Consider the following 11,376-nt stretch of genomic DNA (forward strand, 5'->3'; position numbering starts at 1 on the left):
AAATTAATTTTTTGTTTTCTATTCGGATTAGATTATTTATGTGCTAAAAATTTAGTAAAATAGATAATTTATTATTTTATGAATAATTAATATTATTTGGATTTTATTATTGTACGAATATTAATATGTGACTTTATTGTTGTTTAGTGCCCTTTAGTGTTATGTTGTGCCCGAAGCAAACAAATCTAGGCATAATTTCATATGTTCAACAACAAAAAAGCCTCGCAAAGGGTTTTTTTTGTGCATATAATATAACTTTTATAATTACGGATAATTTATTTTTCAAGACGGGATTCTTCCTTTGAGAGCTCGGATTTTGAAGAGAGTTTAAAATCTTGATCTTCTTCTTGTTCGTCGTACCTGGAATTTTGACCTGGTGTACGTGGAAGATTTCTTCTTTTCTTGGAAGAAGAATTGGATTAATTTTGATAAATAAAAGAAACTTTTCAGCCACCAATTCGAACTATATCCTCGAGATTCGAGTCACAATTTCGCTTTCCATTGATTGAGGATAGATTTTTTCTTTGTGTTGTGAGAATCGCTTTTTCTTCTGTGCAATTACCAGTGGCTTTCTATTTCGTGTTCCATCAAGAAGATTCGGACATCTCCACTGTGACAATACTCTATTTCTATTTGCGGTGAAATTCCGGTGAAATTGACAAATCGCCGAAACTTTCCTACTCACGGGTTCGGGAGCAGCAGTATTCAACGGATTTGAAAGCGCGTCCGGACATCCCCGACTGTGATCCAGGTTCCATCTTTCTTGAATTGTATTTGTGCACATCTATTTATTGTTGCCTTGCCGGCAATTTTGATTGGATTGATTGTTTTTTCTATCTTTTCTACTAGTGTTTTAAGCTTAAGGTTTCATATATTTATTTTAATTCTGTGTTTGCATAGGGGTAGTTTCGTAGACGTGGTAGTCGCTCCTTTGAGTTATTTTTAGCTCTCGAGTTCGTAGCTTGGAGTCCTTCATTCCCGTTATTGTTTCTTAGTGGTAGTGTTTACCCAATACCTTTTGCTTATAGTGACGGTAGTGAACGATGTGAGAGTAAGGTCATGTCCTCGGGTGGAGGTGAGGTCCAGGAGTGGGAAGGGGGGTAAGAAAGCCTCTAGGCTGAGAATTGGGTCTTGAAACATTGGGACATTAATTTGGAAGTCTATAGAGTTAGGTAAGATTCTTCAGAAAAGGAAGATCAACATAGTGTGTGTTCAGGAGACTAGATGAAAGGGTACTAGGGCACAAGATGTAGATGGGTTTAAACTATGGTACTTAGGGAGCGCTAGGGGTAAGAATTAGGTAGGTATTTTAGTAGATAAGGACCTCAGGGAGCTTGTGGTTGAGGTTAAGAGGGTAAATGATAGGTTGATAAGTATTAAGCTGGTAGTTGGTGGGTTTACTGTAAACGTGATTAGTGCATACGCTCCTTAGGTAGGTTTGGACCATGAGGTCAAGAAGCAATTCTGGAAGGATTTGGACGAGATGGTGCGTAGTATCCCGCACACAAAGAAGTTGTTCATTGGCGGAGATTTCAATGGTCATATTGGGGCTAGTGCTAGGGGTTATGATGATGTGCATAGCGGGTACGGCTTTGGGGATAGGAATGAGGGAGGTAATTCACTGTTGGATTTTGCTAGAGCTTTTGATTTGGTTATAGCTAACTCGAGTTTTCCGAAGAGGGAAGAGCACCTGGTCACTTTTCGGAATTCAATAGGCAAGACTCAGATTGATTATCTTCTCTGCAGGAAATACGATAATAGTATGTGCACTGACTGCAAGGTCATTCCAAGTGAGCACCTCACGACTCTACATAGGCTCCTAGTTATGGACCTGGAGATCAAGAGGAGTAGGAGGAAGAGGCGGGGTGCAGGCAACCTAAGATCAAGTGGGGTAACTTGACCAAGGACAAAGCTCAGGAGTTAGGGGAAACGTTGTTGTCTTTGAGGGCCTGGATGAGTAGGGGGACGCGTCTAGTATGTGGTTCACGACTGTGGATTGCATTAGGGTAGCTACTAGAGAGGTCTTAAGGGTCACGAAGGGCTCTCCCGGGGGTCATATAGGGGACTAGTGGTGGAATGGAGAGGTTCAGGGTAAAGTGGAAGCTAAGAAAGTTGCTTATTTGAAGCTAGTAGAGAGTACAAACGAGGAGGAAAAAAAGGACTTATCGGGAGTGTTACAGAAAGGCAAAGAAAGAGGCGAAGTTAGCAGTTACGACGGCTAAGAACGTGGCGTTTGCTCGTTTGTACGAGGAGCTCGAGGGCAAAGGCGGGGACAAGAGGTTGTACCGATTAGCCAAGGTGAGGGAGAGGAAAGCCCGCGACTTAGACCAAGTCAAGTGCATCAAGGATGAGGATGGCAAAGTGTTGATAGATGAGGTACTCATTAGGAGAAGATGGCAGACATACTTCCATAAACTGTTGAATGAGGAATGGGATAGACACATTGTGCTGGGTGAGTTGGAGCACTCCGAGAGTCGGCATGATTTTGGGTATTATAGGCGTATTACGGTAGATGAGGTGGAAGGGGCGATGCGTAAGATGTGTAGGGGCAGAGCGACAGAGCCAGACGAAATCCCGGTGGAATTCTGGAAGAGCACGGGGCGGACAAGTTTGGAGTGGCTCACTAGGTTGTTTAATGTTATTTTTAAGACAAAGAAGATGCCCGAAGAATGGAGGTGGAGTATGATGGTTCTGCTTTACAAGAACAAGGGTAATATCCAAAATTGCAATAATTATAGGGGTATCAAGTTATTGAGTCATACTATGAAGGTTTGGAAGAGGGTGGTGGAGGCCAGGGTGAGGAGGTGCGTGTCTATTTTCGAGAATCAGTTTGGATTCATGCCGGGGCGTTCGACTACGGAAGCTATTCATCTGGTAAGGAGATTAGTGGAGCAGTACAGGGAAAGAAAGAAGGATTTGCATATGGTGTTTATTGACCTTGAGAAAGCATACGATAAAGTTCCAAGGGAGGTCCTGTGGAGATGTTTGGAGTTTAGCGGTATTCCGGTAGCGTATATTACGGTGATTAAGGATATGTATGATGATGTTAAGACTCGGGTGAGGACTGTGGGTGGTGACTCGGAGCATTTCCCTGTGGTGATGGGGTTGCACCAGGGATCGGCTCTTAGCCCATTTTTGTTTGCCTTGGCGATGGATGTATTGTCGCATCACATCCAAGGGGAGGCTGCCTTAGTGCATGCTATTTGCCGATGATATAGTGTTGATTGATGAGACGCGTAGCAAAGTTAATGCGAGTTTGGAGGTTTGGAGACAGACCTTGGAGTCTAGAGGTTTCAAACTGAGTAGAACCAAGACAGAATACTTGGAGTGCAAATTCAGTGACGGTACCCATAATGCAGACGTGGAGGTTAAGCCCCAAGAGAGTGAGTTTTAAGTATCTCGGGTCTATTATCCAGGGTAACGGGGACATTGACGAAGATGTCACGCATCGCATCGGAGCGGTATGGATGAAGTGGAGGCTCGCTTCCGGTGTTTTGTGTGATAGTAATGTGCCGCTAAAACTTATGGGTAAGTTTTATCGAGTGGTGGTTCGACCGGCTATGCTGTATGGGGCTGAGTGTTGGCCACAGTCAAGAACTCCCATGTGCAGAAGATGAGAGTAGCATAGATGAGGATGTTGAGATAGATGTGTGGGTGTACCATGAGAGATAAAATTAAGAATGAAGCTATCCGGGACAGAGTGGAAGTAGCCTCCGTGGAGGACAAGATGCGGGAGTCGAGGATGAGATGGTTCGGACATGTTAAAAAGAGAAGCATTGATGCTCCTGTCAGGAGGTGTGAGAGGTTGGCCATGGAAATTTTGAGAAGAGGTTGAGGTAGGCCTAAGAAGTACTGGGAAGAGGTGATTAGGCAGGACATGGCGCTACTTCAACTCACTGAGGACATGACCCTTGATAGGAGGGTGTGGAGGTCGAGGATTAAGGTAGAAGGTTAGTGGGTAGTTTATAGTTGTTCACCGATAGTCTTAGTAGCATGCATGTCTCTTCATATTCTTAGACTTTTATTACGTTATGTGATTTTGTTCGCCTCGGGTATTGTATTGTTCTGTAGCTATTATTGGGTATTACTTATCCTTTATCTCTCCCTTTTTCTTTTCTCTTCCATCTTTCTTCCTTCCTTGCTTTCCTCTTCTTCTTCTTCTTTCCCTTTCTGAGCCGAGGGTCTATTGAAAACAGCCTCTCTACCTGCATTAGGTAGGGGTAAGGTCTGCGTGCAGACTACCCTCCCCAGACCCTACCTGTTGGGATCAAACTAGGTTAGTTGTTGTTGTAGTAGTAGTGTTATGTTGTGCCCGTAATTGTAATGTAGTGCCATTTAGCGTGGTAAAACTAATAATAAATTTTAGCTAATGGTAGTTGACTTTGTTCATGACCATTTAGAGTAGTGTTACTTTAGTGGGAAAATATTGGAAACTAACATATGAAATATTAATATAGACATTTTATCAACCTAAGTATCTGTTATATGAATAATTACTAAATTATCTTTGTAGTTATTGAAATTAATCATTTAGTTATCTGTTAACCACAAAAATATCAAAATATCTGGGGGGAAAAGAGATGATAGTTCAAACACAAACTCTCTCGAATTTTAGTCAACAAATGTAAGAAAATGACAAAAATAAACAACAATATTTTTCAAACTAAGTATTTTTATATGAATACTTATTAATTATATCATGTATAGTTATAAAAATTAATTATTTAATTCTATTATACCCAAAAATAGCTGAGTAAGAAACAAGCATATAAAATAATAAACTAACATATAAAATAATAATAAACTAACATATAAAATAATAAACTAACAAATAAAATAATAAACTAACAAATAAACTAATAAACTAATATATAAAATAATAAACTAACATATAAAATAAGAAACAAACATATAAAATAATAAACTAATATATAAAATAATAATATAGAAAATGTGTCAACATAAGTAATAATATAGTAAAAATATCGATTAAATACTAATATAAAAGATATTGCAATATGTTTAAAGATGTTAAACAATCAAAAAGAAAAATACTTTAATTAATATTGTTCAATTTACAGACATCGTCATGGAGGTTCCCCATGTGCATCCCGGACCTGCATCTTGAGAGTTACTGTTGCTACAGGGCAACCATAGGTCTTCATACATCTGGGATGGGCAGTGTCTGGCCTAGACATTCCACCCCAGACGTATAAACGATATGTGGGAGTTCATTAGGGACCACCCACTCCATCCCTGTATAGTTAGACGCCTTCAGGATACGGGTTTCTACAGGATCATAGAGATTGGTCGGTTGCAGTTGGCGTTGATCACGGCTATGATAGAGCGGTGGCGACCGGAGATGCACACGTTTCATCTACCTATCGGCGTGAGGCCGTGGAGGTTCTTTTCGGTCTGTCGGTTGATGGATTACTTGTAGCTTACCTGCATGCTTGTAGAGACTATATGGGAGTGGATTACCTGCATATGTTACAGCGGCTCACCGGTTTCCAGCCAACAGAGCCGACTCTATTGAGGGGGTCAGTCGATTGCAGCTAACACCCGTCCGGTAGCATCTAGCGGCGATGGTTGTGGAGATTACGGATGATTCACAACCGGAGGATATCGACCGACATATAAGATTGTTGTTATTGCTGATGTTTGGTTGTGTATTGTTCCCGAACACTTTGGAAAACCTAGTCAATTTGAGATTTCTACATCATCTGGAGTGGCTAGATGATTTACCTGGTTACAGCTGGAGTGCAACTGTTCTAGGTTACCTGTATAGGCAGATGTGCCAGGCGTGCTTGGGCTCCCAGAAAGACGTCTGATTTTTACCGCTGTTGAAGATGAAAACATAGTCAATTGTTTTCATGAGTATAACATACATAGTAAAACAATACCTTAAATTTTATGTCCACAATCTATATTAGGTTTGGTCCTGTGAGCGGTTCATGCAGTTCCAGCCACCTCTACCACTGATCGTACCGGATGCACCACCTCCACCGTTTCTCCCTTTAGCTTGGCGGTGGGTTGATAGGATAGGCTACGTACGCGAGGTCGAGGCTCGACATCATATCCCTTATTAAAGGGATTTGTTGGATTTACTTGAAGGCGCGCAGGTATATATATACTTAACTTTACTTGGCTTGGCTTTATATGTGTTGTATTTACTCACGATTCTTGTGTTTAATAAATAGTTCGTATGGAGGCCATACAACGAGCTCATAGTTGGTTTGCCCAATTATTGCTTCCGCGGCCGAGCTATGTGGAGCACTTCCATCCCACTGATATGTCTCGACATAGTCGAGCATAATGACACAGAGCAAGTCCTTCGTCAGTTTGGTCGCCCGAAGCTTGTACCTATTCTGCCCACTTGGCACGAGATACATTACCAGCGGGATGATCGTTGCAGGGTTGACCAGACATACAAAGCATGGCTAGAGGCCTAGATTAAGATTTGGGACCAGAGGTATGATCTGATTCTGTCATATCCTCCACCTGACTGTATGGATGGCGAGCATGAGTACATGGGTTGGTATCATAGCGTTACCCGACTTTTCGTCGGGAATCCCGTTCATCGCGCAGGTGATCAGTACATTCCATTCGGCGGGAGGCATGAGGCACTGGTATATTAATTATTATACTTACTTATAATGCTACATTATTCTTACGTAATTAATATTTTAGTTGTTATGTAGGCTATTGGCTTACATCAGTTCTACCAGTGGGGGCTGCAGATGCTGCAACATACAGGCGAGGGAGAGTCAGTTTTGCGCGTCTTTGGCTGTCGGGTTACTGATCTTGATTCCGACACATTCATACGTGCCCGAGAGGATGGGCGCTTAGGATACGAGGTAGCTTATGTTCTGCCCGAGGAGTACCATCATGGGCCACCAGTGGAGCCTGAACGTGGTAGATGTGGCAGGCGTGGCCAGAAGGGAAGGGCTGGCCCACAAGGTCATGGTGGTCGGCGAGGACGGGGTCCCCAGCAAGGAGGCGTTGAGGCACCCGTGGAGAATATTAGAGATGATCAGCCGGGTGAACACCCTGAGCTACACGATGCTTCTCATGATATGTCATCATTCAGTCTTCAGTTGTCGCCAGGGACTTCTCAGGTGACCCCGTCTGCTCTATTGTTGATTGCGGGCAGGGCCATTACGCGGCAGGAGTGGGATCAGTATTTTCCTGATCCCCCAGATCCATCGTTAGTTGTTGCTGATTGGCCGATACAAGAGGTGCATAGTGGGAGATGACTGAGTTATGGCTCATCACCGAGGGATGCTGAGGATCTTTCACATACTTCATCTACTCTAGTACACCTCGATGTTCCGACAGAGCATTGTGGCGCTACTCAGGCGCAGGTATTTTTGTATTACTATTGTTTCAATTTGTTTTTATGTCATTGACTAGTCAGTAATATCTAAAGTATTTTTATTTTTGTAAATATTTCGTCATAGCCCGTCACGGACTCTGCTCAGTGCGATACTAACTTGTCGGAGACTGATGATGTTATGCAGGAGCCCGATGAGACCATGGTATCGCCATTAAAATTTTTTCGCTAATACGTACGTTAGTATTTTCTATTTCACATACTAAAATATCTTATTATTTTGTAGGTTACTGCTGGCCCAACGGCCACTTTTACCGACTCTGCCAGCCTTACTGACGATCATGCTACAGCACATCCTCTGATAAAGAGGCGACGTGATGAGGATGATCTTGATAGCGTAGCTGAGCGGGATGGGATGCACCTCAGGCCAGTGAATGCTTTAAAGCATACAGGTTGTCGGAGTCATTGACATGTATTATTAGTTGTATATATGACATTAAATATATAATAGCAACATTATTTATGTTTGACATAATTTGCACATGTGTTTTTATTTCTCGGTTTATTTATTACTTTAACACTAGAACAAAAAAAATGACATCTTAAACATAAATTTAAATCCGTTACCAATTAAAGATAATACATGACACGTACAACATAAAAATAAAATACTACATTAAACGCATCCGTGTGTTTGTTTAGTCACTATCGCCCATTATTCTGTGCTTCAACCACTTAAATTTCTCTTCCAGCCTATTTTTTTCTTCATCTGCATCTTTTAGTTTCTACTTCACTGTCGCAAGTTGTTCTTGTAGTTTTAAGATCTGCAGTTCGTATTCACTGGTCAGATTCCAAATGTTTAGCAAATATGATTTGTAGTATTTTTGGTTAATGGGTTCATCATACCATTCTTCAAAACCACATTGATTTTCGTCCTACTAATGGGATGATAACACATGACTATTAATTAACATGTTATTTAAAAACTATTAACAAAAATTGTTTAAAAGATAATAACTTACAACTTGTTTACACATCCAACGTCTGCGCCCCAGATTGCAATTTGACCAACATGGCTTTAAAATTGCACGTTTGCAACAGTAACACCTTGGTACGTCATTGTGTCTAGCCATGTCGTAATGCTCGAAAATGAAAAATTAATGGACAAATTTTCTATTCGTTTCGTTATAGGCAGCTAAGAGTGATTTTAGGTTACATAACGCATATTGGTGAGGTGCTATGTTGCGCGTGATAATTATTCTTTTGGGTACATGTGGGTCCAGCTTTTTCAGGCCAACAACTTTTTCAGGTCGACAGATTTTTTAGGTCGACATGGCAATGCACATAGCGCATATTGGTCACGCGCTATGTTTCACGGGATAATGATTCTTTAGGGTACAAGTGGCTCCAACTATTTTAGGCCGACAACTTTTCTAGGTCGACATGACAATACACATAGCGCATATTAGTCAGGCTCTATGTTTCACGTGATAATGATTCTTTAGGGTATAAGTGGGTCCAGCTATTTTAGGCCGACAGCTTTTTCAGGTCGATAGCTTTTTCAGATCGACATGACAATACATGTAGCGCATACTGGTGAGGCGTTGCGCTTAATATACAAGTTCGTGCAGTTTAGTTCTTCTTAAATTGAACGAAGAGATCAGTATTCAAAGACCATTTGAAGAACCATTACAACATCCATTTCAGAAATTCCAATAACATTTAATAAGTGGTTTAAGAAGAGGCAAAAAGGTGAAGGTAGTTCAAAATATCTACATGGAACACGTCATAACACAATCGATCCCTACCTTGAAAAAAATATGCTAGGTTGCTATACAGATTTGGTTGATGACAAGTGGTATGGTGTTCTCCGTCCCTTGGAAAATAATCCTATCGATATACATATTTATCTCAAAGTTGTGGGGCACATTATTGAGGGCGAAGCGCATTCTAAAAAGCCTGAAAGTATGCGAATTTGGAGCGAAAAAATACAATGGGTTCCCCTAAACTCAAAACGATGTGATTATGAAGTACTATGTCACTAGCATGGGCTTCTTGTACCACAAGCACTGTATGCAACCTTCCAAACAAACACACACAGAGATGAACTAGAAGTGATTCGGTATTTGATGAAGGAGATTCTAGAGATGGAAAAGGCACCAGTCATTCATCATGCAATGGATGATCTTAACTACCTGGAAGGAACGGAGGATCAGTATTGGGATTTATTAGAAAATAATAAATTACATAGAGACAATGATTATCCTATTTTCCCAACAGTTGTCGAGTGGGAGGGACTACATAAGTTTCTACCACAGACGTTGGACGTAGAAGTCCCATATTTTTGTAGAAATCAAGCAAGTGATCTTATTGATGATAGCAATGAAATACGAGAAATGTGTGTCAACTGGGGCCTAGATTACGATGCCCTCGGTCCTAAAGGGGTGCGTACAAGATGTTGACGAAGAAGATGAAGACAATGACAATGAAATAGTGCTTGACAGTGACGATAATGGCGAATGAAAATTGCTATTTATTTCTTGTGGTTTATGTTAAATTGTTGTATTGAATCTTTGTCACGACCCAACGTTCCCTCCGTAGGATATCGTGATGGCACCTAGTCTTAGGGACTAGGTAAGCCTAACATTTACTGAAATAATAACAATATTTAACTAACATCTAACAAATGTGAAATAGAAATCTCACTACGAATTTACAAATCCCAAAATCCGGTAGTACAAGTCATAAGCTCTACTGAGTTTGCTAGAAAATAAACCTCTAAATACAACTGTTTCAAAACAAAGATAAAACAGTGCAAATACAATGTCAAAAAGTGACTCTGAAGTCTGCGAACGCAGCAGCAGGTTTACCTTGAGTCTCCGCAGCAGGATCCGTACAACTAGCTAGCGATCGACTGACTGCGAAATATTTATATCTGCACAAAAATGTGCAAAAGTGTAGTATGAGTACACCACAGCGGTACCCACTAAGTATCAAGACTAACCTCAGTGGAGTAGTGACAAGGGATAGTCAAGACACCTACTGGACTAAATAACCTGGACAAGTATAGGTGCAGAACTAGCAGAGTACTATATCTCTAACAAACTACGCATAATGACAACAATAACATTGTGCATGCAATAGGAAATAGAAGCAACAATTAGCAACGGGACACAACAAGTAATAACACAATAGAGTAAGCTGAACACAGTTTAAATCCGGTGAAAACAAATAAGGGAAAGACAAGTAGCAACTCAGTAAGAATAAACTCTATCACACCAGGTTTATCCAAAAACTTCCACGAGGTACCAAACCTCAGAATAATCACAATTCACAGGTCCCAATTCGGGAACCCTAATCACTTGGCACCCTATGCACTCATTTTAACTAGTAATTGCACGGACGACTCACGTGCCAATAGAAAAATGCTCACATAGAAGGCAAGTGGACGAGGGTATGTATGAATGATCAATAACATTAGGATCCCTCTTCTTAAATAGATAGGGGTGATTAATTACGTGTATGCTTGTGTAAGTGTTCTATCACAATTTAGGCCAAAGAGTAAGAGTAGAGGAAATGTACGGCACATAAAGAACAACCCCCACAATTTGCACAAAGTAGAGCTCACATAAGTTAGGCACGCCACTACACATATATCAACAACAACAATGCCCCCAGGCCATATCAAGTCATCACCAATCAATCCCCGACATAGCCCTCCTTGTCTCGCCACATGCGCAATAATAAAGTAAATACCCGTCTTATCTCTCCGCACGCGCATAATAGTATTCTCACCTTGTCTCGCCACATCCGCAAACCCACATATATAACCCGCCTTGTCATGATGCATGTGCAAATATCAATAGTAACAATATCATGGCAGAAACCTAGTGCAAATACCCGATAAAACCTCCCAACAATAACACGTGCCAAGATCACAACATCATAATAGCCCTAGGCTCTACAAACTGAGTGCAACAGCAACAACCACAACAATACACGAGAATATGACCAGTAAATCAATTTAAGAGCTTTCGAACACA

At 41.0% G+C, this 11,376-nt stretch overlaps 1 pseudogene; it reads left to right on the plus strand.

Moving 5' to 3' along the window:
* Positions 1–1,483: 1,483 nt before the first annotated feature.
* LOC142173022 (uncharacterized) lies at positions 1,484–7,802 on the plus strand (annotated as a pseudogene).
* Positions 7,803–11,376: the final 3,574 nt, after the last annotated feature.

Source organism: Nicotiana tabacum, chromosome 18 (assembly GCF_000715075.1).
Source record: "Nicotiana tabacum cultivar K326 chromosome 18, ASM71507v2, whole genome shotgun sequence".
Lineage (NCBI taxonomy): Eukaryota > Viridiplantae > Streptophyta > Magnoliopsida > Solanales > Solanaceae > Nicotiana > Nicotiana tabacum.